The sequence below is a fragment of the Dasypus novemcinctus genome, chromosome 9 (assembly GCF_030445035.2).
Source record: "Dasypus novemcinctus isolate mDasNov1 chromosome 9, mDasNov1.1.hap2, whole genome shotgun sequence".
NCBI classification, from domain to species: Eukaryota; Metazoa; Chordata; class Mammalia; order Cingulata; family Dasypodidae; genus Dasypus; species Dasypus novemcinctus.
The window spans coordinates 88098675-88116200 of NC_080681.1; the positions used below are offsets into that span (position 1 = coordinate 88098675).

The 17526-nt window shown below is 37.7% G+C and overlaps 1 protein-coding gene across 2 annotated transcripts in view; it reads left to right on the forward strand.

Moving 5' to 3' along the window:
- ZSWIM5 (zinc finger SWIM-type containing 5) overlaps nucleotides 1–17526 on the forward strand; it is a 281381-nt gene that overhangs the window by 36897 nt on the left and 226958 nt on the right. The window contains exons 1-2 of one of the 2 annotated variants that reach the window (XM_071217489.1): nucleotides 2505–2575; nucleotides 4055–4114. The exons of the other annotated variant lie outside the window; for it this stretch is intronic. The gene's annotated coding sequence lies outside the window, so the exon portion shown is untranslated. Of the gene's footprint in view, nucleotides 1–2504; nucleotides 2576–4054; nucleotides 4115–17526 lie in introns of those variants that run through there. 2 annotated transcript variants of the gene reach the window in all.

Consider the following 17526-nt stretch of genomic DNA (forward strand, 5'->3'; position numbering starts at 1 on the left):
TTGTGTCCATTTGCTGTGTGTTCTTCTGTGACTGCTTCTATCCTTATCAGTGGCACTGGGAATCTGTGTTTCTTTTTTGTTGTGGCAACTTGTGTCAGCTCTCCGTGTGTGCTCCATTCTTGGGCAGGCTGCACTTTCTTTTGCGCTGGGCGGGTCTCCTTACGGGGCGCACTCCTTGTGTGTGGGGCTCCCCTATGCGGGGGACACCCCTGCGTGGCATGGCACTCCTGCATGGCGTGGCATGACACTCCTGTGTGGCGTGGTATGACACTCCTTGCGCGCATCAGCACTGTGCATGGGCCAGCGGCACACGGGTCAAGGAGGCCCGGGGTTTGAATCGCGGACCTCCCATGTGGTAGGCGGACGCCCTAACCACTGGGCCAAGTCCGCCTGTATTGTTTTATATTTTAATTATTGTCTGTATTATGTTGTATTTCCTGGGTTTCTTTCTCTCTTTCTCGTGTCTTTGCAATTCTTTTAAAATTTCTTTTGGTATGTAGGAAGGTCTTGTTGTTGTTGTTCTAATGGTTATGCTTGTATGTATACCTTTTATCATGTTCACAATTATCTTTTTTTTTTTTAACCTTTTACTATATGGTTTGTCAGTTTTAAATGGTGTTCTTTGACTTTCAGTATTATTTTTACCATAGCCAATGATCTTATTCTACTTGGTACTTTCTCTCTCCCTCTTCCTCCCAGAACATATAGCATATAATGTTTATACACTATATAAATCCTACTTTAAAAAATATAGCAGCTTTTCTATGGTCTAAAACTTATTAAGTGTTTTTTGTTTTAATATAATTTTTAGGGAAAATAAAGTATTATTTTGAAAAGAATGTGGCATACTTGAAATAAATTTACTACAAAGGTACATTTTTTTCAATATAAACAAATATTTAGTTCTGTTTGTGTTCTTTATACCCATTTGGGGGCCCTGGCCAATGAACCTGCTCTAAATAAATGAAAGCAAGATTTAATTCATGTAATACTATTACATATGTTCTTTCATCCTTTTTTTCTGTTCTTTCATTCTTGATTTAAATTGGTCACCTTAATGCATTTCGTTAGGATGTTGTGTCAGAGAGAAGTCGGGTGTACACGGTATTGAAGGCCAGGACACAAGAAGCTGAGAAGGAAGACTTATTAACAACCGGCCAGGCTCAGCAGACTCCCATCCTAATAAAAAACTGAGACCTGAATAGAATTTTTGGGTCCCTTTTATACAAAGGATGTAGGAGTGGGGAGTCAAATGGTGCTTATATGCAAAAGGACCTTTTTTGTTAGTTTCTTAGAGTTTCAAGTGTTTTATCTGAGTACCAGATAGGTCTTGCAGTAACACATATCCCCCACATTCCAGGTAAGCTTGAATTAACACATACTTTCCACATTCCAGGTAAGCTTGAATTAACACATATAGTTTGCATTCTCCCTGAATTTCCAAAGCCTATAGAGCTTATACCTCTCAATTGGCTTTCTGGGAACTAGGCATACTTGGATATAGAATAAGTTTGAATTTATGCACAGGCCATATTAAGGACGGTTTTAAAAGGCTATATGTTAAGTCTCTTATTTATATAGATAGTGCTATGTAACATGTGAACCATTATGTAAAATTACTTTCACCTATAAATCATAAATTTATCAGTGGTGTAGTGTTTATGTATGCCTTATACGAACATTTTCATCTTTTAAAGATTTATGCTGAATTGTACATTCAGTCGATGACATTTATTAAGTCTGATAAAGTTGTATTAATTTCCAGTTATGTTCTTATAGATTATTTTATTGTGTTTGCAACAAAATTATGTCTTTTGAAAAGACTTTGTTCTCTTTTGTCTTACCCCTAAGCAGCTGTGATCTTATATGTTGATACAAATTGAACAGAGAAAAAAATAAGTATCTGTATTATTGAACAAATACCATAAAAAAAGTTTCTGTATTTGGTGTATTACAAAAGGATTCAAAGTCTAGCTTTGAGAAAGGAGGGGTCACTGAACATTAGCTATCCAAAGGAGGCTATCACTGTATATGGCTTTGTCTGCTCCTCTTAGAGAAACTTCATGATTCTCTAGGATATGCAGTTAGCAATGCTTTGGATTTCACAAAAGCCTGAATACATCTTTGATTGGTTATATATTAAAGGAAATACTTCACAGCGTGGTGCCAGGCAAGTGTAGAGCTGAACCAATTTGATCCTAAAGCAGGGAGAATAATTCTATTCATCATTAGGAGATTAGGTTGTAGAATGTTGTAATTATTTCAGCCTAAATTGGTTTAAAGCTATTTTTGTTTCAATAAGACTTCTCTTCAAATTGTGAGGCAAAAAGACAGTTTTCATTTTAACGACCTTTCCTCCATTATGTTTTTCTTCAAGTCCTCCCACCCTACCCTATGGCCTGCTCTGTTTACCGTCAAATTTGAATCATAATGCGCATCTGGAGGGATCCTGAATCATGTGACTGATTGAAGTGCCTCTTGTCATTTATTAGCACTCTTTGAATGTCTAATTTTGACATAGCATTTTGTTATATCATGAAGAAACTTACTCTTCCAGCTCTTGACTGCTTTAGGGGTAGGTGCATATATAACAGTTTTTTCCTTTATAATCTATACACAATATTTTTTTGTTTTGTTTTTTGTTTCGTTTTTTTAAAGTACAAAATGGAACAAAGAATGACAGGCACATTGGGCCTTGACAGGGACCTTTTCACTTGAAGGACCACTCCTATAATGAATAATTTTTATTCAAGTGAATATTCATATATTTCTCTGACTCCAATTTGTATGAAATGGCAGCCTGTAAACTGTTTTGTTTGATTACAATCCCTTCACCTTCATTATCTTTTATGTCTGTTTCAACTCTGGACTTGCAATATTCGTCTTGACCCTCCCCCACATCTCTCTGTTTGTATTTTCTTTCATTGCAATTTTCCTCTTTTCTCTTCTGTGGGCATTTGCAGATTGTTTTTGGAGTTCATTAAAATGGGAGTGTGTTGGCTGTGTAGAAAATTACATTTGCATGCTTGAGAGGGGCCTAAGGGTTTTTGTGGGTTTTAGCAAGGATCCTTTTTTTGGGGGGGGGCGGGTGAGAAAAGAGATGTATAAGAAGAAGGGATTTTTGGAATGGATAAAAGTAAGAGATGTCTTGTGAGGCATTTTTTTCTTTCCATGGTTTATACATCTGATTTTCTTTTTCTTTTCCTTTTTTTTTTTCTGTATGTGTAAACCACTTGATTAATAGTGGAACAGATTGGAGACCTTTATTAGAACTGTTTTTGAATGCACAGTTATTCTACAAGCAGAAACCTTTCCTATGGTAACTGCACATCTACTAGTGAAGATAGCAATTTGCAATATATATTTATTTTTATCTTTGTAAGTAATTGGAGGGGGTTTCATAGGAAAGTTTTTTCTTGATTTGTTAGGGCGTTTCTTCTAAACTATTATCTACATAGAAGTTTAGTCATCTTTTGAATTAAGATTTCCCACTTTCAAAATGGTTTTTGGATATAATATTTAGCCCATTTTGAAGCTGATAATCTTTTTTTATAAAAGATGGTACCATTGTTATCCAGAACATGTCATCTGTGCCCATTGGGACTTGATATTTATAATAAAAGGACTGTATTTTCCAGCAGTGGAAACTCAGAAGAATTAAGCTAGGTTCATTGGTAATAGGAGATCTGTAAGACCATGGCTGGTCATGTGATAGGTACGAGTGGGCAGGGAAATCTGGGAGTTTGTGCTATAAAGGCTCTTCATTGGAAAGCAAGGTGGTTTATTATAGAACTGGCCAATGGAGATAAGGAGTCTTTTTAAAAAAAAAAGTCTAACTGATTTATGAGGTACTATAATCATTTAGCACGTATTTTTAATTGAATACCTATTATATGCCACACACTCTGCTAGGTATAAGGACTAAACATATGAGTAAGACATAATTGTCCTCAAGGAGCTCACAATTGGTTCATGTATAAGTGCAATTGTTGTGTGTGTGTGTGTGTGTTTGGTGTCTATAAAACTAGACATAGCTATTTTTATTTTTTTACAGGTTAAAGAAGTCCTTGATGATGTTATGTATAATTGCCTTTATTTCCAGACTTTTCTTATGGTATGTATATGTGCATACAAATAGTTACAGTATAAGTGCTGATAAAAAGCTATGTACAAAATAATTTGGAATGCATCATCAACTTTTCATTCTCTATTGTATATTCCCATTGACATATAACACATACTTTTATTTCTTACCTCTTAAAAATATTTTCTTGATTTTACAACACAAACTATAACCCGTAATGTAAACCATGAACTATAGTTATTAGTACAATTATAGTAATATTCTTTTATCAGTTGTAACAACTGTAGCACACTAATGCAAGTTGTTAATAATGGTGGGGGGACAGATGTGGCTCAAGCGGTTGAGTGCCCGCCTCCTACATGGGAGGTCCCAGTTTCAGTTCCTGGTACCTTCTAAAAAAACAAAAACAACAAACAAAACAAATGAAAAAACCAACTCAGGGAAGTTGATGTGGCTCAGTAGTTGAGTGCCAGCTTCTCACATATGAGGTCCCAGGTTCAATCCCTGGCCCCCATTACCTCAAAAAAAAAGGGGGGGTATATGGGAACTCTCTGTTTTCCACATGACTTTTTTGTATACCTACAACTTCCCTAATAAAAAGAATTTTTTCTTAACTTTCTATCAGCTATTGTCTTTTTTTTCCTTCTTTTTTTTAAAAAGTGTTACATTAAAAATATGAAGTCCCCATATACTCCCCACCCCCCTCACCCCATTCCTCCCACATCAACAACCTCTTTCATCATTGTGGCACATTCATTGCATTTGGTGAATACATTTTGGAGCACTGCTACACCACATAGATAGTGGTTTACATTGTAGTTTACACTCTCCCCCAGTCCACCCAGTGGGCCATGGCAGGACATGCAGTGTCCAGCATCTGTCCCTGCAGTCCCGCCCAGGACAACTCCATGTTTTTTTTTTTGCTTTTTTTTTTTTTTTTAAATACAAAACGTTTTGTTGCTTACAAAATATATGCAAAAAAAGCTCAGGAAAAAAAAAGACTGAGGCATTGTTCCCACTGAGGCGTCGTTCTGCTAATCTTATTCTATGTTAAAAAAACCCACTTCATGACTAGTGTTTTTTTATTTTCCTTAAAAAAAAATATTGAGCGTAGGCACGATTTGCTGGCAGCTCGGTGGCAGGAGTGGCTTCAGCACAGCGTCTCCCCGACTGATATGTAGCAACTCTCTGCCGTTCATACTTAAGGTGTTTGTTTGTTTTCTTTTCGAAGTGGGAATTTCCTCGTTGGCTTTTGAAAACAGCTGCTCCTTGTGGCCTGGGCCGGGGCCAGCAGCTCAGGATCCATCCGTAGGGGCCGGGGTGGCCGGGACCTCAGAGGCGCCCCGCGGCCTTGTGAGAGTTGCTCAGGCCTGCGTGGGTGGCCGACAGGGCCACCTGGGGGTCCCTGACTATGCCGGACACCTTCTCCTCTTCTGGGCGCTTCAGGCAGGCCGTTTTGGGATACAGGTTGCGTTCTCACACTTGCTGCTCCAAGTTGAGGACGACGGCCATGGCCTGGTGCAGAACAAGCAGTTTGGTCTGTGGCTTCTGGCTGTTGAGGTGCAGCTTGCACATGCCCCTACATCATATCTCTTCTTCCCTCTCCCTACCCTCAGCAGCTACCGTGGCCACTTTCTCCAGATCAATGCTACAATTTCTTCCATTACTAATCACAATAGTTCCATAGTAGAATATCAGTAAGTCCACTCTAATCCATACTCTATTCCTCCAGCCTGTGGACCCTGGGATGGTTTATCAAGAGGTGGCTTAGATTCCACGTGGATGATGGATGCAGTTCTCCTGCTTGCAGTTGTAGGTGCTCTTGGCTCCCTGGTGTGGTGGTTGACCTTCTTCACCTCCCTTTTAGCTGGCCAGGATAAGTCCAATAAACCAGATGGCAGGAGTTGCAAGTCTGCTGAGGCTCTTGCTATCCTTTGTAGCAAAACTTCAGAAGTTGTGTATACTTGTTACCTCCAATTTCTTTCCTCCTATTTTCTCTTAAACTGATTTCAACCAGTGTTAATCCATACTATTCCAGTCTATTGTCATCACAGTCACCAATGCTGCCTGCATTGCTATTGGTCATATCTCAGTCCTTATCCTACTTGACTATCAGCAGTGTTTGATACAGTTGATTATTCCCTCATTCTTTTTTTTTTTTTTTTTAAGATTTATTTATTTATTTAATTTCCCCCCCTCCCCTGGTTGTCTGTTCTTGGTGTCTATTTGCTGCGTCTTGTTTCTTTGTCCGCTTCTGTTGTCGTCAGCGGCGCACAGGAAGTGTGGGCGGCGCCATTCCTGGGCAGGCTGCTCTTTCTTTTCACGCTGGGCGGCTTTCCTCACGGGCGCACTCCTATCGCGTGGGGCTCCCCCACGCGGGGGACACCCTTGCGTGGCACGGCACTCCTTGCGCGCATCAGCGCTGCGCATGGCCAGGTCCACACGGGTCAAGGAGGCCGAGGCCCAGGGTTTGAGCCGCGGACCTCCCATATGGTAGACGGACGCCCTGACCACTGGGCCAAAGTCCGTTTCCCTATTCGCTCATTCTTGATTCACTTTCTTCACTAGGCTTCCAGGATATGCACTCTTAGTTTTTCTCCTAACTCCTTGGTAGCTTTTTCTCATCTCCTTTGCTGGTTCCCCACTTCTCTGACTTTTTTCCCTCACCTAAAAATATGTATATATAAAGAAATTATAAAGTAAAATTGACTTTTTTCTTTTGATATACAGTTCTGTGACTTAGCACATCTATAGAATCATGCAACCAGCACCATAATCAGCATACAGAACCGTTTCATCACTCCCAAAAAACTCCCTTATGCCATCCCCTTTACAGTAAACCCCATACTGCACCACTGACAGCCCTAATACCAGGCAACCACTGAGCTGTTCTCCATCACTATAATTTTGTCTTTTTGAGATTGTCATATAAATGGAGTCATACAATATATAACCTTTTGAGACTGTCTTCTTTTATTCAGTGTAATGCCTTTGATATTCACTGAATTTGATGTATGTATACATAGTTTGTTTTTTCTTCTCACGTATTAGTATTCTGTTTCATGGATGTACCACAATTTTTTATGCACTCACCTTTTAAAGGACATTGTTTTTTTCCCCCAGTTTTTGACAATTATGAATAGAGCTGCTATAAACATTCATTATGAGGTTTTTGTGTTAACATAGGTTTCATTTCTCTAGGGAGATATCCCAGGAATGGGATTGGAGGGTAATATGATAAGTGTATGTTTATCTTTATTAGAAACTCTCACATGCTTTTCCAGAGTGACTTTACCATTTTGCATTCCCATTAGCAATACATGAGTTCCAGTTGCTCTGCATTCTCACCAGTACTTGGTATTGTATTTTTCTTTCTAGTCATTCTACTAGGTATGTAGTGGTATCTCATCATGGTTTTAATTTGCATTTCCTAATGCTAATGATGTTGACCATCTTTTTTTATGTGCTTATTTGCCATGTGTATCACTTTATGAGGTGTGTCTATTCAAATCTTTTGCCCACTTTTTAAACAGGACTGTTTATTTTCTTATTTTTTGAGTTTTGAGAGTTGATTTATACATTCTGGATACAAGTTGTTTGCTGGATATGTGTTTTGCAAATATTTTCTCCCAGTCTGTAGCTTGTTTTTTATTTATTTATTTTTAACAGTATCTTTTTTTTTTGCTTTTTAAAATTTCTCTCCCCTTTCCCACCCCCCCGCCCCAGTTGTCTGTTCTCTGTGTCTATTTGCTGTGTGTTCTTCTTTGTCCGCTTCTGTTGTTATCAGTGGCACAGGAATCTGAGTTTCTTTTTGTTGCATCATTTTGTTGTGTCAGCTCTACGTATGTGTGGCACCATTCCTGGACAGGCTGCACTTTCTTTCTCACTGGGCGGCTCTCCTTAAAGGGTGCACTCCTTGTGCGTGGGGCTCCCCTATGCGGGGGACACCCCTGCATGGCATGGCACTCCTTGTGCGCATCAGCACTATGCATGGGCCAGCTCCACACGGGTGAAGGAGGCCTGGGGTTTGAAATGCGGACCTCCCATGTGGTAGACAGACGCCCTAACCACTGGGCCAAGTCCGCTTCCATTAACAGTATCTTTTGTAGAGTAAAAGTTTGTAATATTAATGAAGTCCAATTATCAGTTTCTTCTTTTATGAACTGTGTTTTGGTGACAACTAAAAATTCTACCTAACCCCAGGTCACAAAAATTTTCTGCTGTGTGTTTAGTTCTAAAAGTTTTGTACTTTCACATTTTATATTTAGTCTATGATCCATTTTGAGTTAATTTTTATATAAATTGAGGTTTCTGCATTTGAATGGCAATGATTCCAACACTGTTGAAAAGACTGTCTTTTCTCTGTTAAATTGCTTTTGTATCTTTGTCAAAAATCAATTGACCATATTTGTGTGGATCTATTCCTAGACTTTCTGTTCTCTTCCATTGATATATGTATCTGTCCTTTCACCATTACCACACTGCCTTGATTATTGTAGTTTTATAAGTTTTAAAAATATTTAGTAAAAGTCTTCTAAATTTATTCTTCTTTTTCGGAATTGTTCTTGCTATTTTAGTTCCTTGCCTTTCCTTATAAATTTTAGAAGCAGCTTATCTATATTTTTAAAAAATCCTACCGGAATTTTGATTAGTATTGTATTAAAACCTGTATATTAATTTTTGGATAATTAAAATATTTATTATGTTGAGTCTTACACTCTGTAAAGACAGAATGCCTCTCCATTTATTTAGGTCTTCCTGGGTTTCTTTTAACACTGTTTTATAACCATCAGCATACAGATCCTGTGTATGTTTTGTTAGATTTACACTTAAATATTTTATTGTTTTGGAATTATTGTAATTGGTATTTTTTAAAATTTCAGTTTCCATTTGTATATTGCTAGTATATTGAAATACTATAGATTCCCCCCGCCCCGCCCCGCCCCGCCCCGCCACTGGGGTTTGAACCCAAGGACTCGTACATGGGAAGCAGCCAACTGAGCTACACCTGCTTCCCAATCATGAGTTTTGTATGTTGATTTTTTATCCTGAAACCTTCTAAATGCACTTCTTGGTTCTAGGAAGTTTTTTGTTTGTTTGTTTTGTTTTGTTTTGTTTTTTTAAGATTCCTTGGAATTTCTAGGTAGACAATCATGAATAGATAGAGTTTTATTTCTGTTTTCCAATCTGTATGCTTTTTATTACTTTATCTTGTCATATTGTACCAGTTAAGACTTCCATTATAGTATTGAATAGGAGTGTTTTAGATTTTAAGAGGAAAGCATTGAGTCTTTCATCATTTAATGTTAGCTGTAGGGTTTTTGTAGATACCTTCTATCAGGTTGAAAACGTTTCCTTCTCTTCCTAGTTTGCTAAGAGTTTTCGTCATGAATGCTTATTTTCTGTATCAATTGGTATGATGTGTTTTCTCTAAACTGGTGAATTATTCTTTATATGTATTTCTGTTTTTAATTTGCTAAATATTTTGTTGAAATTTTGAGTCTGTGTTAATGAGAGGTTTTTTTTTTCATGAGAGATTTTGATCTGTAGTTTTCTTTTTTGCACTGTCTTTGTCTGGTTTTGGTACCAGGGTAATGTTGTCCTCATAAAATTAGATGGCAAGTGTTCCCCTTATTCTATTTTCTGAAAGAGATTGTGTAAAAATTTGGTCTTATTTCTTTATATTTTTGGAAGAGTTCACCTAAGTCATCTGATCCTGGGGAGTTCCCTTTCAGAAGATGTTAAACTATACATTTGATTTCTTTAATAATTATAGTTCTATTCAGATTATCTATTTCGTCTTTACAGATTTTTGGTAGTTTAAGGTTTCTGAGAAATTGGTTTATTTCAACAAAATTGGTGAATGTGTGTGTGTGTAGAATAGTTTCTAATATTTCTTTATTATCCTTAAATATATATATGTCTATAGTGACAAGCTCCTCTTACATTCCAGAAATTGGTAATTTGTCTTTTTTCCTTTGTTAGTCTTGTTAGAGGTTTATAATTTTTGATATTTCTAAGAACCAGCTTTTGGTTCCACTGAATTTTTTCTTTTTTTAAAATTTCAATTTCATTTATTTCTAGTCTTATCTTTATTGTTTCTCCTGCTTAATTTGGGTGTATTTTGCCCTTCTTTTTCTAGCTTATGAAGATGGAAGCTTAGATTATTGATTTAAGATTTTTATTATTTTATAATATAAGCATTTAATGCTATAAACTTCCCTCTATACCCTGCTTTAGCTGTGCCTACAAATTTTTATGTGTGTATTTTCAGTTTTGATTCAAAATGTTTTCTAATTTTCCTTGAGACTTCCTCTTGGACCTATTGCTTATTTATTTATTTATTTTTAGGAGGTACCAGGGATTGAACCCAGGACCTTGTACATGGGAAGTAGGTGTTCAGTCACTTGAACTACATCCACTCCCTTCCATGGCTTATTTTAAAATACGTTATTTAATTTCCAAGAGTTTGGAGATTTCCTTATTTTCCTGTTATTAATTTTTTTTTAAGATTTATTTTTAATTTTTTTACTCATCCCCACCCCCACACACTGCTTGCATTTGATGTCTGCTCTGTGTATCCATTTGCTGCACATCCTTCTGTGTCTGCTTGTCTTCTTGTTTACTCTTCAGGAGGCACTGGGAACCAATCCTGGGACCTTCTCATGTGGGAGAGAGGCACTCATTCGCCTGAGCCACCTCAGCTCCTTGATTTGTGTGTCTCTCACTGTCTCTCCTGTGTCTCATTTTGTTGTGTCATCTTGTTGTGCCAGCTCTCCATACTGTGTGGGCCAGCCAGTTCTCTGTACCATGCAGGCCAGCTTGCTTTTCACCAGGAGGCCCCAGAAAATGAACCCAGGACCTCCCATATAGTAGACAGGAGAGCAATCGTTTGAGTCACATCCACTTCCCTGTTATTGATTTTTAATTTAATCTCATTATGATTTTGAAAACATTCCTTGTAATATTTTAATTCTTTTAAATTTGTTAAGGTTTATTTTATGACCCTGGATTTGGACTATCTTTGTGAATCTTCTACTTGCACTTAAAAAGAATGTGTATAGTACTGTTGTTGGATGGTGTTCGTTAAACATCAGTTAAATCTGGTTTGTTGATGACATTGTTCAATTTTTATATCCTGGGGAGCAGATTTGGCTCAACTGATAGAGCACCTGCCTACCACATAGGAGGTCCATGGTTCAGATCCAGGGCCTCCTGACCCATGTGGTGAGGTGGCCCATGTGCAGTGCTGATGTGCGCAAGGAGTGCTGTGCCATGCAGGGGTGTCCCCTGAATAGGGGAGCCCCACATACAAGGAGTGCGCCCTGCAAGGAGAGCCACCCCACGCAAAAAAGGCACAGCTTGTCCAGGAGTGGCACCGCACACATGGAAAGCTGATGCAGCAAGATGATGCAACAAAAAGAGACACAGATTCCCAGTGCCACTCACAACAAGCAGTGTCTGACCATAACCAGACAAAAAAGAACACACAGTGAATGGACACAGAGAACAGAAAACGGTGGGGTGAGGTGCGAGAAGGGGAGAGAAATAAATAAAAAATAAAAAAATCTTAAAAAAAATAAAGAACAAGTAAAAAAATTTTTTAAATATCCTTGCTTATTTTCTTTCTACCAGTTCTATATATATATATTTTTAAAGATTTATTTATTTATTTAATTCCCCCCCTCCCCCCCGGTTGTCTGTTCTCTGTGTCTGTTTGCTGCGTATTGTTTCTTTGTCCGCTTCTGTTGTTGTCAGCGGCACAGGAAGTGTGGACGGTGCCATTCCTGGGCAGGCTGCACTCTCCTTCGCGCTGGGCGGCTCTCCTTACGGGCGCACTCCTTGCGCATGGGGCTCCCCTACGCGGGACCTCCCATGTCTACCAGTTCTATATGTGACTGATAGAGGTGTGTTGAAATCTCCAGTTATAATTCTGAATTTTTTTATTTCTCTGCATTTCTTTATGTATTTGGAAACACTGTTGTTAGGTGAATATACATTTAGGATTCTTAAGTTTTCTTGGTGAATTGACCCTTTTATCATTACAGAATGTTTCTTTTTATCTGTGGCAATTTAAAAAATCTAATGTCTCCTCTGTCTCATGTTACTATAACCATTCTTATTTTCTTTTTTTTTTTTAAATTTCTTTCTCTCCCCTTCCCCCATTCCCAGTTGTCTGCTCTCTGTGTCCATTTGCTTTGTGTTCTTCTGTGACCACTTCTATCCTTATCAGTGGCACAGGGAATCTGTGTTTCTTTTTTGTTGCGTCAGCTTGTTGTGTCAGCTCTCCGTGTGTGCGGCTCCATTCTTGGGCAGGCTGCACTTTCTTTCGCGCTGGGCGGCTCTCCTTACGGGGTGCACTCCTTGCACATGGGGCTCCCCTACGTGGGGCATGCCCCGTGGTATATGTATTTTTACTCTTATTTTAATCTGCCTATATCATTATATTTGAAGTGAGTTTCTTATAAACAGTTGCATCTTGTTTAAGTCCTATGGAGAATGTTGGTATTTTTTATTTTAGCAGACAGTCTGTCTGGTTAGGTCCTGGCCCAAATCCAACCTGCCTTCTGTGAGCTGTGATTCCACGGTCATTTCAGTTTTCAAAGACTCTGTGTGTGCCACTCAGTGACCAATCTAGAGAATTTGTTAGTTCAATTCTCAAAGACTTTGATATGTTGAAGAGGATCAGATCCATATGTTTTTAAGTTGGGGGTGAGCCCAGGAGTTCATAAACAACTTTATGGGGTTCCTTTCCTGATTACCTCCATCTCTGTGATCTCCCTAGTATTTTATGGTTCTCTTGGGCTCTCCATTTTTGTTATCTAGCCAGAAACTCGGGGCACTAGTCACCCTTCTCTGGTGTACACTCCCATATTCAGGGTCAAGCAGCAGGTGGACCGAGAAAGGAAAAATACAATTAGTATTGGCCCCACCAATTAGTATTGGAACCACAGCTTCACTGAATGTAAAGGAAGCTGCTTCTTTTTCAGAATTTTGGTTCCTGATGGCTCTCATTGCCACTGCTGTTGCTGTCTCCGCTGCTGTCATCAAAAGATTGTCTAGGGATTGCAGTGTGAGGAAATGGAGAAAAGAAAGAAAAAACGTGGGATTTCCATGCTGTCTCTGAACATTAGGACTTCTTTTTCCCATTTCTTGAGCCAAAACAAGAGGTGCATTCCAGTATGTGCATTCCAGTATGTGTCGCTGAGTTTCTGATGTGTTGAATTCAGACTAGGAGATACTGGGAGGTATGGGGGTTCGGAGTGGTAAAGTCATTGTTGGTTCAGTGGTATTTCGAATGCTGATCCTACTCCCCAGTCTGCCTGCTAATGTGGACTTTTCAGAGTTCTCAAATACTACTCCATGCATTCTGTCCTAGTTTTAAAGATGTATTCAGAGAGAGAAACAGTGAAGTTTGTTAATCCATCTTTTCCAGCTCTGGAACCTCTCTATCCTTTTGTTTTAACCTATTTAAACTTTAAGTTGGTTTCTTGTAGGCAGCATATGGTTCTGTTTTACTCCAGTCTGATGACCTCTGATTTTTAAATTGAAGTATATAAACCATTTTCAATGAATGCGATTATTGATATGGTTGTGTTTAAATCAGCCAACTTCCTATTTTTTCTATTTGTTCCATCTGTTCCCTTTTACTTATTTTTCTGTCTTCTCAGCAGAAAATATCTCTGAGTGTTTTCTGTGATTCCATTTTATCTCCTTTGTTGACACATTAGCTATAATTCTTTGGTGAGTTATTTTTGTGCTTATTTAAAGGTTTATAGTATACACCAGGGATCAGCAAACTTTTTCTGTACAGGTCTAGTTAGTAAATATTTTACGCCTTGCAGACCATATTGTCACTGTTGCAACTCTTCATCTCTGCCATTCTTGTAAAAAAGAAGACATAGACAATATATAAATTAATGAGTATGGCTGTATTCTGTTCAATTATATTTTAAGGAGATTTAAATAAGTGAAGTCTTTTACATTTATCTACATTGTTACCATTTCTAGTGCTCTTCATTTTTTGTGTGTAAATGAGTATTTCCATCTGGTATCATTTTCCTTCTGCGTAAAGGAACTTAATTTAAAATTTCTCCTGCTGATAAAACCTTTTTCATTTTACCATCATTTTGAAAGTTACTTTCATTGGGTTTAGAATTCTAGTTTCACAGGTTTGTTTGGCGGTTTGTCCTTTCAGTACTTAAAAAATATTTCTCAACTATCTCCCAACATGCATGGTTTCTACTGAGAAATCTGCTGTCATCCTTTTCTTTTTTCTTCTCTATGTAATATTTCCTTTTCTCACTGGTTTTAAGAAATGTGATTACTATGGACTTTGGTGTAGTTTCTTCATTTTTCTTGTTTTGAATTGATTGATCTTGAATTTGTGGGTTCATAGTTTTCAATAGATTTGGAATTCTGGTTTGTCATTTCTTCAAATATTTTTAGTATCCCCTCTTTCTTCTTGTTTAGGAACTCCAGTTGACTGCGTGAAGTTTTCCCATAACTCATATATTACCTGTTCATTTTTCTCTTGATGTTCCATGGTTTCTTCTGGTATTGTTAGCAGTTCGTTTAGAACAGGTCTGCTGAGTATGAATTCTCTTAAGTTACCTGTATCTGAGAATGTCTTTGTTTCACTGTAATTCTTGAAAGATATTTTTTGCTGGCTATAGAGTTCTAGGCTGACAGTCCTTTTCTGTTTAAAAACTTGTTTACAGGTTAAATATTTTTTGCCAAAATAATTCTTAAGTGATATTGTGTATTTTATATTGTCTTACGTCAAAGGGCACATGATGTTAGGTTGTCCTGTTGTTGGTGATGCTAAGTTTAATCCTTGATTAAAATGGTAATTGCCGTATGTCTCAATTATGTAGAGGTATATTTTCTTCCTTTCTTGTTAGGAAGAAATATTTCCCCAACAACTTCTCACTAGATGGTTTTTGTGTTCATTGAGCCTTGCCTTAATGAGTTAATTCCTTATGGGTTGAAAAGTGGCGATTTTTCTAATTTTGTGATTCTTGCTGTATTTGCCAACTGGTATTCTTCTGTAAAGAAAGCAATTTCTTTATCAGTGGGCTAGTTCCCACTAAAAAGGCAAAAGAAATGCTAAATTCTTTCCTTTCAATTAAAATTTTCAGATCAAGTAGTTGGTATCATAGTTACCTCCAATGCTGGCAAATGAATTTTTCTTTCTCTTTTTTTTGATGATCACTATGGACTCTTAGATTTTTTAATTCTTTTTTTTACAATTAATTTTGGTCATTTTTCTTTTTGATACTCAAATTGTTCCAAATTTGACTAGTTTAAATCCTTTCTAGCTGTCTCTTATACTTTTTATTAATTAGAGAAGTTGTGGGTTTACAGAAAATTAAACATAAGATACAGGATTCCCATATACCAACCTACCACCAACATTGTGCATTGCTGTGGGACATTTGTTACGATTGATGATAGCACTTTTTAAAAAGTTGTAATTTTTTTAACAGTAGTTATCTTTGTTTCACTTGAAAGATGATTAAAATAGTATTGTTGACTATCATCCATAGTTTACATTACCTAATTTTTCCCCCATATACCACTCTATTATTGACGCTGTGCATTAGTGTCATACATTTGTTCTAAATCATGAAAGAACGTTTTTATACTAGTACTATTAACTATCGTCCATCATCTATAATAGGGCTCACTGTGTTGTAACAGGCCAATGTTTTATCTTTTTAATTTTTTTCTAGTACACATACGACCTAAAGTTTCCCCTTTTAACCATATTTACCTATGTAATTCAATGCTGTTAATTACACTCATTATAATTTGCTACCATCACCACCATCCATTTCCAGATCTTTACAATCAACCTAAATAGAATTCTGTATGAATCAGCTCCCCATTCTCTACATACAGTCTATCCTCTAGTAACTTATATTCTAGATTTGAACTGTGAGTTTGCTCATTATATTCACTTCATATCAGCGAGATCCTACAATCTTTGTCCTTTTGTGTCTGGCTTATTTGGCTCAACATAATTTTTTCAAGACTCATCCAAGTTGTCCTATGTATCATGACTGCATATTTTTAACAGCTGAAAAATATTCCGTTGTATTTATATACTACATTTTGTTTATCCATTCATTGACTGATGAACACTTGGGTTGTTTCCTTCTTTTGGCAACTGTGAATAATGCTACTATAAACATTGGTGTGCAAATATCTGTTTGAGTCCCTGCTTTCAATACTGCTCAGTGTATACCAGGCACTGGGATTGCCAGGTCATATGGTAATTCTGTGTTTATCTTCCTGAAGAATTGCCAAACTGTCTTCTACAGTGACTGCGCTATTTTACATTTCCACCAGCAATGAATGCGTGTTCTTATTTCTCCACATCCTCTTCAATATTTGTAATTTTCTGTTGTTGTTTTTTTAAAGATTGATTGATTGATTGATTGATTGATTGATTTTTCCCCCTTCCCCTCCCCTGCTCTGCTGTTTTTGCTGTCTGTATCCATTTGCTGGTGATCTTCTGTATCCATTTCTCTTTTTGGTCTTCTCATTTTTTCTCCTCAGGATTCACCGGGATTCGATTCTAGGGACCTCTGATGTGGAGAGAGGTTCCCTGTTAGCTGCACCACCTCAATTCCTGGTTTCTGCTGCACTTCACTTTGACTCTCCCCTTTGTCTCTCTTTTTGTTGTGTCATCATCTTGCTGTGTGACTCACTTGCACGGGCACTGGCTCATCGCATGGACACTCTGTCGCCACATAGGCACTGGCTTGCTGTATGGGCATTGGCTCACCATGCGGCCCTGGCTTGCTGTGCAGGCACACTTTCTCTTTTTTTTTTTCACTAGGAGACCCCAGGGATCAAACCTGGGTCCTCCCATATGGTAGGTGGAAGCCCTATCACTTTGAGCCACATCTACTTCCCTGTTTTTTTAATAGGAACCAATCTAGGGAGTGTGAAATGATGGCTCATTGTGATTAATATATATTTCTTTATTAGAGAAGCTGAGATTACAGAACAGTCATGCATAATGTGCAGAATTCCTATACAACACCCCTCCACCAACACCTTACATTGTTGTGGAATATTTGTTACAGATTATGAAAGAACATCATGAGACTATTACCACTAACTGTGGTTAATAACATACATTTGGTATTTTTTGCCCATACACCCCCTATTATTAATGCTATGTGTTAGTATTATACATTTGTTATTGTTCATGAGAGGACACTGTCTTGTTTGTACTGTTAATCACAGTCCATCTTCTCCCTCATTATTCACTGTTATACAGTCCCATGCCTTGAACAAACCAAAGTGTACATACAGTAGCTCTCACTTTCATCGCAGAGTTGTGCCGTCATCACCTCAGTACATTTTTTAATGCTTTCCTTAGTCCAAAAGAAAAAATCCCATACCCTCCTATTATTGACACTTAGCAT